Source organism: Coregonus lavaretus, assembly GCF_964263955.1.
Source record: "Coregonus lavaretus genome assembly, chromosome: 6".
NCBI classification, from domain to species: Eukaryota; Metazoa; Chordata; class Actinopteri; order Salmoniformes; family Salmonidae; genus Coregonus; species Coregonus lavaretus.
In genome coordinates this window covers 1,844,744-1,858,588 of record NC_139993.1, presented here as the reverse complement: position 1 = coordinate 1,858,588, position 13,845 = coordinate 1,844,744, and the positions used below count along the sequence as shown (strand labels likewise).

The window sequence follows — 13,845 nt, the reverse complement described above, 5'->3', positions numbered from 1 at the left end:
GGATCTAGAGTGTCACCCCCTTTGAAGAGGGGGATGACCGCGGCAGCTTTCCAATCTCTGGGGATCTCAGACGTTATGAAAGAGAGGTTGAACAGACTAGTAATAGGGGTTGCGACAATTTCGGCGGCTAGTTTTAGAAAGAAAGGGTCCAGATTGTCTAGCCCAGCTGATTTGTAGGGGTCCAGATTTTGCAGCGCTTTCAAAACATCAGCTGTCTGAATTTGTGTGAAGGAGTGGCGGGGGGGGGCATGGGCAAGTTGCAGCAGAGGGTGCAGAGTTGGTGGCCGGGTTAGTGGTAGCCAGATGGAAAGCATGGCCAGCTGTAGCAAAATGCTTGTTGAAATTCTCGATTATTGTAGATTTATCGGTGGTGATAGTGTTTCCTAGCCTCAGTGCAGTGGGCAGCTGGGAGGAAGTGCTCTTATTCTCCATGGACTTTACAGTGTCCCAAAACTTTTTGGAGTTAGTGCTACAGGATGCAAATTTCTGTTTGAAAAAGTTAGCCTTTGCTTTCCTGACTGCTTGTGTATATTGGTTCCTAACTTCCCTGAAAAGTTGCATATCGCGGGGGCTATTTGATGCTAATGCTGTACGCCACAGGATGTTTTTGTGCTGGTCAAGGGCAGTCAAGTCTGAGGAGAACCAGGGGCTATATCGGTTCTTAGTTCTGTATTTTTTGAATGGGGCATGTTTATTTAAGATTGAGAGGAAATTACTTTTAAGGAACAACCAGGCATCCTCTACTGACGGAATGAGATCTATATCCATCCAGGATACCTGGGCCAGGTCAATTAGGAAGGCCTGCTCGCTAAAGTGTTTTAGGGAGCGTTTGACAGTGATGAGGGGTGGTCGTTTGACCGCGGACCCGTTACGGACGCAGGCAATAAGGCAGTGATCGCTGAGATCCTGGTTGAAGACAGCTGAGGTGTATTTAGAGGGTATGTTAGTCAGGATGATATCTATGAGGGTACCCATGTTTACGGATTTAGGGTTGTACCTGGTAGGTTCGTTGATAATTTGCGTGAGGTTGAGGGCATCTAGCTTGGATTGTAGGATGGCTGGGGTATTAAGCATATCCCAATTTAGGTCACCAAGCAGTACAAACTCTGAGGATAAATGGGGGGCAATCAATTCACATATGGTGTCCAGGGCACAGCTGGGGGCTGAGGGGGGTCTGTAGCAAGCGGCAACAGTGAGAGACTTATTTCTGGAAAGGTGGATTTTTAGAAGTAGAAGCTCAAACTGTTTGGGCACAGACCTGGATAGTATGATAGAGCTCTGCAGGCTATCTCTACAGTAGATTGCAACTCCACCCCCTTTGGCAGTTCTATCTAGACGGAAAATGTTATAGTTGGGGATGGAAATTTCAGAATTTTTGGTGGCCTTCCTGAGCCAGGATTCAGACACTGCTAGAACATCAGGGTTGGCAGAGTGTGCTAACGCAGTGAATAACTCAAACTTAGGAAGTAGACTTCTGATATTTATGTGCAAGAAACCAAGACTTTTGCGATTACAGAAGTCATCAAATGATAGCGCCTGGGGAGTAGGAGTGATACTGAGGGCTGCAGGGCCTGGGTTAGCCTCTACATCACCAGAGGAACAGAGGAGGACTAGAATAAGGATACGGCTAAAGGCTTTAAGAACTGGTCTTCTAGTGCGTTGGGTACATAGAATAAAGGGGGCAGATCTCCGGGTGTTATAGAAAAGATTCAGGGCATTATGTACAGACAAGGATATGGAAGGATATGAGTAAAGTGGAGGTAAACCTAAGCGTTGGGTAACAATGAAAGAGATAGCATCGCTGGAGGCATCAATTGAGTCGGTCTCCGCGTGTATAGGGGGAGGGGCAAAGGAGCTATCTAAGGCAGGTTTAGCTAGGCTGGGGGGTCTACAGTGATATAGTACAATTAGAAATAACCGAAACAACAATAAACTAACCATGTTTGGGCTGAGGCTAAACATAAACAGGATGTAGTACCGTAAAAAGGAACAGTCCAGCAGACATCAGCTGTATAGCTGAGTTATCATAAGGTCCGGTGGTAAAGCACTAGTGAGTAAGAGGCCACGGCTAGCGTGTGCTAGCGGGCCGGGGCTAGCAGATGGATGGAATCTTCGTGGTTAACGTCGTAACCACATCAGACGAATTCGTCGGCAGACCAGTCGTGTAGGATCGGCGGGGCTCCGTGTCAACACTAGGTGGTCCCGTCCGGTTGACAGAGAGGTAGATAGCCGGGAGATGGGCCTAGCTCAGGATGATTAGCCAGACCACAGCGTCCGTTTTGTTGTAGCTAGCTGGTAGCGATGAATCCGGAGTTAAAGGTCCAGTGATTCAGTGATTCCGGCGGAAAAACTGATATGTTCTGGGTCGATAACGCGCTGTGCAGACTGGCCGAATATCCGGTGATTAATGTCCAGTGATTAAAATTAATCCCGCAGAAAAAATCCAATGTTCTGGGTGAAATACCGCTAGCTGTGGCTAATAGCAAGTAGCTAGTTAGCTGGCTAGCTGGCTAGCTAGTTTCAACTGGAGATTCTAGATAATAGATAAAGGTAAGTCAATAATAGAATCCGTTCCACATTGAGTGAGGCGGGTTGCAGGAAAGTATATTTTGTAGAAGGATGAAAAGTCTGATAGGGAAATATGTACGAAAAATACAGAAAAATAGGGTATTTACAGGCTATTTACAGACATACGATAAAAACACAACTGCACTACTACGCCATTTTTCAGCAGCAGGGATGAAGGAAAGATGAACAGAGCAAAGTACAGAGAGATCCTTGATGAAAACCTGCTCCAGAGCGCTCAGGACCGAAGTTTCACCTTCCAACAGGACAGCGACCCTAAGCACACAGCGGGACAAGTCTCTGAATGTCCTTGAGTGGCCCAGCCCGGACTTGAACCCGATCGAACATCTCTGGAGAGACCTGAAAATAGCTGTGCAGCGACGCTCCCCATCCAACCTGACAGAGCTTGAGAGGATCTGCAGAGAAGAATGGGAGAAACTCCCCAAATACAGGTGTGCCAAGCTTGTAGCATCATAACCAAGAAGACTCAAGGCTGTAATCGCTGCCAAATGTGCTTTAACAAAGTATTGAGTAAAGGGTCAGAAAACTAATGTTAATGTGATATTTCAGTTTTTTGTTTTTTTATACATTTGCAAACAATACTAAAACCCTTTTTTTGCTTTGTCATTATGGGGTATTGTGTCTAGACTGATGAGGGGAAAAAAAGATGTAATACATTTTAGAATAAGGCTGTAACGTAACAAAATTAGGAAAAAGTCAAGGGGTCTGAATACTTTCTGAATGCACTGCACACTGTATGTGTATATATATACAGCACACCTACTCATTCAAGGGTTTTTCTTTATTTCTACTATTTTCTACATTGTAGAATAATAGTGAAGACATCAAAACTATGAAATAACACATATGGAATCATGTAGTAACCCAAAAAGTGTTAAATAAATCCAAATATTTTTTATATGTTATATTCTTCAAATAGACACCCTTTGCCTTGATGACAGCTTTGCACACTCTTGCCATTCTCTCAACCAGCTTCACCTGGGATGTTTTTCCAACATTCTTGAAGGAGTTCCCACATATGCTTAGCACTTCTTGGCTGCTTTTCCTTCACTCTGCCATCCGACTCATCCCAAACCATCTCAATTGGGTTGAGGTCGGGGGATTATGGAGGCCAGGTCATCTGATGCAGCACTCCATCACTCTCCTTCTTGGTCAAATAGCCCTTACACGGCCTGGAGGTGTGTTGGGTCATTGTCCTGTTGAAAAACAAATGATAATCCCACTAAACCCAATCCAGATGGGATGGCGTATCGCTGCAGAATGCTGTAGTAGCCATGCTTGTTAAGTGTGCCTTGAATTCTAAATAAATCACAGACAGTGTCACCAGCAAAGCACCCCCACACCATAACACCTCCTCCTCCATGCTTTACGGTGGGAAATACACATGCGGAGATCATCCGTTCACCCACACCGCGTCTCACAAAGCCACGGTGGATGGACCAAAGGACACATTTCTGCCGGTCTAATGTCCATTGCTCGTGTTTCTTGGCCCAAGCAGGTCTCTTCTTCTGAAGCTAGTTGAGAATGTGCAAAGCTGTCATCAAGGCAAAGGGTGGCTATTTGAAGAATCTCAAATATAAAATATATTTTGATTTGTTTAACACTTTTTTGGCTACTACATGATTCCATATGTGTTATTTCATAGTTTTGATGTCTTCACTATTATTCTACAATGTAAAATAGTAAAAATTAAGAAAAACCCTTGAATGAGTAGGTGTGTCCAAACTTTTCACTGATTGAAATCGGAAGTTTACATACACCTTAGCCAAATACATTTAAACTCAGTTTTTCACAATTCCTGACATTTAATCCTAGTAAAAAGTCCCTGTCTTAGGTCAGTTAGGATCACCACTTTATTTTAAGAATGTGAAATGTCAGAATAATAGTAGAGAGTGATTTATTTCAGCTTTTATTTATTTAATCACATTCCCAATGGGTCAGAAGTTTACATACACTCAATTAGTATTTGGTAGCATTGCCTTTGAATTGTTTAACTTGGGTCAAATGTTTCGGGTAGCCTTCCACATGCTTCCCACAATAAGTTGGGTGAATTTTGGCCCATTCCTCCTGACAGAGCTGGTGTAACTGAGTCAGGTTTGTAGGCCTCCTTGCTTGCACACGCTTTTTCAGTTCTCCCCACAAATGTTCTATAGGATTAAGGTCAGGGCTTTGTGTTGGCCACTCCAATACCTAGACTTTGTTGTCCTTAAGCCATTTTGCCACAACTTTGGAAGTATACTTGGGGTCATTGTCCATTTGGGAGACCCATTTGCGACCAAGCTTTAACTTCCTGCCTGATGTCTTGAGATGTTTTTTCAATATATCCACATAATTTTCCTTCCTCATGATGCCATCTATTTTGTGAAGTGCACCAGTCCCTCCTGTAGCAAAGCACCCCCACAGCATGATGCTGACACCCCCGTGCTTCACGGTTGGGATGGTGTTCTTCGGCTTGCAAGCCTTACCCTGTTTCTTCCAAACATAACGATGGTCATTATGGCCAAACAGTTCTATTTTTGTTTCATCAGACCAGAGGACATTTCTCCAAAAAGTCCCAATGTGCAGTTGCAAACTGTAGTCTGGCTTTTTTATGGCGGTTTTGGAGCAGTGGCTTCTTCCTTGCTGAGCGGCCTTTCAGGTTATGTCGATATAGGACTTGTTTTACTGTGGATATAGATACTTTTGTACCTGTTTCCTCCAGCATCTTCACAAGGTCCTTTGCTGTTGTTCTGGGATTGATTTGCACTTTTCACACCAAAGTACGTTCATCTCTAGGAGACAGAACGCGTCTCCTTCCTGAGCGGTATGACGGCTGCGTGGTCCCATGGTGTTTATACTTGCGTATTATTGTTTGTACAGATTAACGTGGTACCTTCAGGTGTTTGGAAATTGCTCCCAAGGATGAACCAGACTTGTGGAGGTCTACAATTTCTTTTCTGAGGTCTTGGCTGATTTCTTTTGATTTTCCCTTGATGTAAAGCAAAGAGGCACTGAGTGTGAAGGTAGGCCTTGAAATACATCCACAGGTACACCTCCAACTGACTCAAATGATGTCAATTAGCCTATCAGAAGCTTCTAAAGCCATGACATCATTTTCTGGAATTTTCCAAGCTGTTTAAAGGCACAGTCAACTTAGTGTATGTAAACTTCTGACCCACTGGAATTGTGATACAGTGAATTGTAAGTGAAATAATCTGTCTGTAAACAATTGTTGGAAAAATTACTTGTGTCATAAACAAAGTAGATGTCCTAACCAACTTGCCAAAACTATAGTTTGTTAACAAGAAATTAGTGGAGTGGTTAAAAAACGAGTTTTAATGACTCCAACCTAAGTGTATGTAAACTTCCGACTTCAACTGTATATATATATTTAACAACACCTCCCCATAAGCATTCCTGTCTCTTCTATAGATGTTATATTCTTGTATTCTCTTTCGTATCGTCTGAGATCCCCAGAGATTGGGAAGCTGCCGCAGTCATCCCCCTCTTCAAAGGGGGTGACACTCTAGATCCAAACTGTTTCAGACCTATATCCATCCTGCCCTGCCTTTCGAAAGTATTTGAAAGCCAAGTTAACAAACAGATCACCGACCATTTCAAATCCCACCGTACCTTCTCCGCTATGCAATCTGATTTCTGAGCTGGTCATGGGTGCACCTCAGCCACGCTCAAGGTCCTAAAGGATATAATAACCGCGATCGATAAACGAAAGTACTGTGCAGCCGTCTTTATCGACCTGGCCAAGGCTTTTGACTCTTTCAATAACCGCATTCTAATTGGCAGACTAAATAGCCTTGGTTTCTCAAATGACTGCCTCGTCTGGTTCACCAACTACTTCTCAGATAGAGTTCAATGTGTCAAATCGGAGGGCCTGTTGTCTGGACCTCTGGCAGTGTCTATGGGGGTGCCACAGGGTTCAATTCTCGGGCCGACTCTATTCTCTGTGTATATCAATGATGTCGCTCTTGCTGCTGGTGACTCTCAGATCCACCTCTACGCAGACGACACCATTTTGTATACATCTGGCCCTTCATTGGACACTGTGTTAACAAACCTCCAAACGAGCTTCAATGCCATACAACACTCCTTCCGTGGCCTCCAACTGCTCTTAAATGCTAGTAAAACTAAATGCATGCTCTTCAATCGAACGCTGCTTGCACCCGCCCGCCCGACTAGAATCACTACTCTCGGCGGGTCTGACTTAGAATATGTGGACAACTACAAATACCTAGGTGTCTGGTTAGACCGTAAACTCTCCTTCCAGACTCACATTAAGCATCTCCAATCCAAATTTAAATCTAGAATCGGCTTCCTATTTCGCCACAAAGCCTCCTTCACTCATGCTGCTAAACATGCCCTCGTAAAACTGACTATCCTACTGATCGTTGACTTCGGCAATGTCATTTACAAAATAGCTTCCAACACTCTACTCAGCAAATTGGATGTAGTCTATCACAGTGCCATCCGTTTTGTCACCAAAGCCCCATATACTACCCACCATTGTTACCTGTACGCTCTCGTTGGCTGGCCCTCACTACATATTCGTTGCCAAACCCACTTGCTCCAGGTCATCTATAAATCTCTTCTAGGCAAATCCCCGCCTTATCTTAGCTCATTGGTCACCATAGCAACACCCACCCGTAGTATGCGTTCCATCAGGTATATCTCTCTGGTCATCCCCAAAGCCAACACCTCCTTTGGCCGCCATTCCTACCACTTCTCTGCTGCAAATGACTGGAACGAACTGCAAAAACCTCTGAAGCTGGAGACACTTATCTCCCTCACTATCTTTAAGCATCAGTTGTCAGAGCAGCTTACCGATCACGGCACCTGTACACAGCCCATCTGTAATTAGCCCACCCAACTATCTCATCCCCATATTGTTATTTACATTGTTATTTATTTTGCTCATTGCACCCCAGTATCTCTATTTGCACATCGTCTTCTGCACATCTATCACTCCAGTGTTAATACTAAATTGTAATTATTTTGCACTATGGCCTATTTATTGCCTTACCTCCATAGCTTACTACATTTGCACACACTGTATATAGATTTTCTATTGTGTTAATGACTGTACGTTTTGTTTATTCCATATGTAACTCTGTGTTGTTATTGTTTTTATCGCACTGCTTTGCTTTATCTTGGCCAGGTCGCAGTTGTAAATGAGAACTTGTTCTCAACTGGCTTACCTGGTTAAATAAAGGTGAAATAAAATAAAACAAGTATTGCTACTGCTTTATGATCAAAGGAATTATTTAAGTGAGTCTCAGAAATGGCTAATATATGAATGTTATTGATTTCATTAACCTTATTTCTAAAGCTACTGTCAGGGCGTGTTGTAGGTGTAATGTAGGAATCAAACGCAGGACTCAGACTGAATGTTCCAAAGGCTGTATTACTGGCCAAACTAAGGCAACAGGACAACTAAGCCCGAAAGCGAAAATACACGCACGAAGGCGAACGGTAATTGCGCACAAACAGGTGCGACAAAATGTAACTGTGCACACACAGGTGCGAAAATGCTCCAGCACAGTGGAGAATAAGCTCAACCGAGCAAAACACAATACTGACGGAAATAATTACACACAACACTAGACAAACACAACGAGAAACTTATAGGACACTAATTACGCCAAAACAGAAACAGGTGTGGAAACAAACAGACAAAAGCAAACGAACATGAAACATATAGCGGTGGCAGCTAGAATTCCGGAGACGACGAACGCCGAAACCTGCCCGAACAAGGGAGAGAGGCAGCCTCGGCCGAAACCGTGACAGTACCCCCCCCTTGACGCGCGGCTCCAGACGTGCGCCGACTCCGGCCTCGGGGACGACCAGGAGGACGCGGAGCAGGGCGCGTCGGATGCCCCCGATGGAATTCCGTCAGGAGCGACGGGTCCAAAACGTCTCTCCTCGGCACCCAGCACCGCTCCTCCGGACCGTACCCCTCCCACTCCACTAGATACTGGAGACCCCCCATCCGACGTCTCGAATCCAAGATGGATCTCACGGAGTACGCCGGTGCCCCCTCGATGTCCAACGGGGGCGGAGGAGTCTCCAAGATCTCATTTTCTTGGAGTGGGCCCGCTACCACCGGCCTGAGAAGGGACACATGGAACGAGGGGTTAATACACTTATACTCCACAGGTAGCTGTAATCTATAACATACCTCGTTCAACCTTCTCAGGACTTTAAATGGCCCTACAAACCGCCGACACAGTTTCCGACAGGGCAGGCGGAGGGGCAGGTTTCTGGTAGAGAGCCAGACTCGATCACCAGGTGCGTACACCGGTGCCTCACTGCGGTGGAGATCAGCGCTCGCCTTCTGACGTCGGAGGGCCCGCTGCAGGTGGACGTGTGCAGCGTTCCAAGTCTCCTCCGAGCGCCGCGCCCACTCATCCACCGCAGGAGCCTCGATCTGGCTCTGCTGCCAGGGTGCCAGAACCGGCTGGTAACCTAACACACATTGAAATGGAGTTAGGTTAGTGGAGGAATGGCGTAGGGAATTCTGGGCCATCTCGGCCCAGGGAACGTACCTTGACCACTCCTCCGGCCGGTCCTGGCAGTATGTTCTGAGAAACCTACCCACATCCTGGTTTACGCGTTCCACCTGCCCATTACTCTCCGGGTGGTAACCCGAGGTGAGGCTCACCGAGACCCCCAACCGCTCCATAAACGCTCTCCAGACTCTGGAGGTGAATTGGGGACCCCGATCAGCCACAATGTCCTCGGGTACCCCGTAGTGCCGGAACACATGGGTAAACAGTGCCTCGGCAGTTTGCAGGGCAGTAGGAAGACCCGGCATGGGGAGCAAACGACAGGCCTTAGAGAACCGGTCCACAACGACCAGGATGGTAGTATTCCCTTGGGAGAGGGGAAGGTCTGTTATAAAGTCCACTGAGAGGTGGGACCATGGTCGTTGTGGAACGGGCAGGGGTAGCAACTTACCCCTAGGTAGATGTCTAGGCGCCTTACACTGGGCGCACACCGAGCAGGAGGAAACATAAACCCTCACATCCCTTGCCAACGTGGGCCACCAGTACTTGGCACTAAGACAGTGCACTGTCCGGCCGATACCCGGATGTCCAGAGGAGGGTGACGTGTGAGCCCAATAGATCAATCGATCCCGAACCTCGAGCGGAACGTACTTCCGACCCTCCGGGCACTGTGGTGGACTAGGGTCGGTGCGTAACGCCCGCTCGAGTTCAGCATCGACCTCCCACACTACCGGTGCCACCAGACACGACTCAGGCAGTATGGGAGTGGGCTCCACGGACCTCTCCTCCGTGTCATACCGCCGAGACAGCGCATCTGCCTTGCCATTCTGTGACCCAGGGATGTACGTGATCTTAAAGGTAAACCTGGTCAAGAACATACTCCATCTTGCCTGGCGAGGGTTCAGCCTCCTCGCCGCCCGGATGTACTCCAGGTTACGGTGGTCCGTCAAAATGAGGAAAGGGTGTTGAGCCCCCTCAAGCCAGTGCCTCCACACCTTTAGAGCCTGTACCACGGCTAACAGCTCCCTGTCCCCTACGTCATAGTTCCGCTCCGCCGGACTGAGCTTCTTAGAATAAAAAGCACAGGGGCGGAGTTTAGGTGGCGCGCCAGACCGTTGTGAAAGCACGGCTCCTAAACCGGCCTCCGACGCGTCCACCTCTACCTGGAACGGCAAAGAGGGATCCGGATGCGCCAGCACCGGGGCCGAGGTAAACAGGTCCTTCAGCCTCCCAAACGCCCTGTCCGCCTCGGCCGACCACTGCAGACGCACCGGACCCCCCTTCAACAGAGACGTGATGGGAGCTGCCACCTGTCCAAAACCCCGGATAAACCTCCTGTAGTAATTTGCAAACCCCAAAAACTGCTGCACCTCCTTCACAGTGGTTGGTGTTTGCCAATTACGCACGGCCGACACCCGGTCTACCTCCATCTTCACCCCTGACGCAGACAACTGATAACCCAAAAAGGAGACCGACTCCTGGAAAAACAGACACTTCTCTGCCTTCACATACAGGTCGTGCTCCACCAGCCTCCGCAACACTCTGCGCACCAGGGCCACATGCTCGACACGGGTAGGTGAGTACACGAGAATGTCATCAATGTACACCACCACCCCCTGCCCCTGCATGTCCCTGAAGATCTCATCCACAAATGATTGGAAAACTGACGGAGCGTTCATCAACCCGTATGGCATGACCAGATACTCGTAATGGCCCGAGGTGGTACTAAAGGCTGTTTTCCATTCATCACCCTCCCTGATGCGCACCAAGTTGTACGCGCTCCTGAGATCTAATTTCGTGAAGAAACGCGCCCCATGCAACGACTCAGTCATGGTCGCAATCAGCGGGAGTGGATAACTATACTTCACCGTAATCTGATTGAGACCACGGTAATCGATGCACGGGCGCAAACCACCATCCTTTTTCTTCACGAAAAAGAAACTCGAGGACGCGGGGGAAGTGGAAGGCCGTATGTATCCTTGTCTCAGCGATTCGTCTATGTAAATCTCCATAGCTTTCTTCTCCTCCTGAGACAGAGGATACACATGGCTCCGTGGGAGCGCAGCTCCTGCCTGGAGGTCTATCGCACAATCCCCCTGCCTATGGGGTGGCAACCGCGTCGCCCTCGCCTTACTAAACGCAATAGCCAAATCCCCATACTCAGGTGGAACGTGCAATGCGGGCACCTGGTTTGGACTCTCCACCGAGGTAGCCCCTACGGAAACGCCCAAACATCTACCCACACACTGAGCAGACCACTCCATCAGAGCCCTCTCCTGCCACGAAATCGCTGGGTTATGGGTACTCAACCAGGGCATGCCCAGCACCACCGGATACGCAGGAGAGTCAATCAGGAACAGCTGAATCATCTCCTGATGATCCCCCTGCGCACACATCCTAAGTGGCGCCGTGACCTCCCTGATTAAGCCCGTACCCAACGGACGACTATCTAGGGCGTGAACGGGAAAAGGAACATCAACAGGAATGAGGGGAATCCCTAACGCTAAACAAAACTTTTTATCAATAAAATTCCCAGCCGCGCCTGAATCTACCAGCGCCTTATGCTGGGAATGAGGTGCTACCTGTGGAAAACGTACAGGCATACAAAAATGGGCAACAGTGAGCTCTGGGTGAGTGGGGCGCCTACTCACCTGGAGGGAATCCCCAGTGCGGAACCTGTCGTCATCTCCCCTAGGAGGCCATCCCCAGCACCTAGCCGCGGTGTGTCCTCCCCGACCACAGTTGGTGCAGTGGATGGACCCCCTAGCCTGCCGACTCCTCCTCTCTCTAGCGCCAGCGCCCCCGAGCTCCATAGGACACGGCTCGGAGGCGCTGGAGGGTGAAATGGACGGACCCTCCGCAGGACGTCCGCGGGTAGCCAGTAGGTTATCCAGCCTGATGGACATGTCAACCAGCTGGTCGAAAGAGAGGCTGGTGTCCCTACAAGCCAGCTCCCGACGGACGTCCTCTCGTAGGCTACATCTGTATAGATCGATGAGGGCCCGATCATTCCACCCTGCATCTGCCGCTAGAGTACAGAATTCGAGCGCGAATTCCTGGGCACTTCTCCTCCCCTGCCGGAGGAAGACCAGACGCTCCCCCGCCGCTTTCCCCTCCGGGGGATGGTCAAACACCGCCCTGAAGCGGCGGGAGAACTCGTTGTAAGTAATCGTCGTGGCGTCGATCTTCCTCCACTCCGCGTTGGCCCACTCCAACGCTTTTCCGGCCAGGCAGGAGATCAGGGCGGACACGCTCTCATGCCCGGAAGGTGCCGGGTGCACTGTGGCCAGGTATAGCTCCACCTGGAGTAGGAATCCCTGACACCCAGCCGCGGTTCCGTCGTAGGCCCTCGGGAGAGATAGTCGGACTCCTCGAGGTTCCGGCGCTGGAATGGGCGGGCTGGCCGATGGTGCTGGCAGGGCGGGAGGCGGTGGAGGCGTACCCCAGCCTCGGAGGGTGGAAATCACCTCCTGCAGGGCGGTCCCCATCTGCAGGAGCTGCTCTTGTTGGTCCCGAACCTGGGCCTCCAGTCTCGTCTGGGCTGCTTCGGTTCCTGCTGATTCCATTGATGGTGTGTAATTCTGTCAGGGCGTGTTGTAGGTGTAATGTAGGAATCAAACGCAGGACTCAGACTGAATGTTCCAAAGGCTGTATTACTGGCCAAACTAAGGCAACAGGACAACTAAGCCCGAAAGCGAAAATACACGCACGAAGGCGAACGGTAATTGCGCACAAACAGGTGCGACAAAATGTAACTGTGCACACACAGGTGCGAAAATGCTCCAGCACAGTGGAGAATAAGCTCAACCGAGCAAAACACAATACTGACGGAAATAATTACACACAACACTAGACAAACACAACGAGAAACTTATAGGACACTAATTACGCCAAAACAGAAACAGGTGTGGAAACAAACAGACAAAAGCAAACGAACATGAAACATATAGCGGTGGCAGCTAGAATTCCGGAGACGACGAACGCCGAAACCTGCCCGAACAAGGGAGAGAGGCAGCCTCGGCCGAAACCGTGACAGCTACCTATATTAATATGGGCTATTTTCAGCCCTTTCCTGGGTAGCTTTTCAGAGATAGACATAATATGTAAAAGAACAAACCAAGCAAGAGAACAACAAAAAAAACATTCAGCAGTCCATTAATCAGTTGGTGTGTGAGTAAGTGTGTGTGTGCTGCGGGGTTGAAGCTACGAACCCATAGGCTTAACTCTCTCATCCTAACTGTGTGCTCACAGTTACGTACACTGTTAGAAGAGACAGAGTGATCCAATAGAGAGGAATGGAAGGAAAGTAATCCAGGAATGTCTATACTCAGGCATGATTATACTGCATTTTTGCTAGTGCTACACCATCATCATAACCCAATGGAATCGCCTCCCTCCCTTGTGACACAAAGACAGGGAATGAGCTGTGATTCATTTAGAGCCAAGACTTTGATATACAGTAATCTAATCAGACTAGGCCTTAATGAGTATGACTGAGCATATAAAATGCAAGTAGTTAGTATAATGATCCCTGTATGTTGCCAATTCAGGAATATGAGTAGCATATATCCATGATCAAATCAAGTTTATTGAAAACCCATTCAACACACCACTCATAACAATGATAACAAAGATAATAAGCAAAGCTGCTTCAACAATTTCATTATAATAGAATAGAAGGGGGGCCAGTATGAAAATGTATGCACTCACTAACTGTAAGTCACTCTGGATAAGAGCGTTTGTTAAATGACTAAAATGT

At 48.1% G+C, this 13,845-nt stretch overlaps 1 protein-coding gene across 1 annotated transcript in view; it reads left to right on the top strand.

The window, feature by feature from the left end:
* Nucleotides 1–13,845, top strand: part of LOC311130329 (bMERB domain-containing protein 1-like) — a gene marked incomplete at both ends in the record, with an annotated part of 48,977 nt that overhangs the window by 11,035 nt on the left and 24,097 nt on the right. The gene's annotated exons all lie outside the window — the stretch shown is intronic.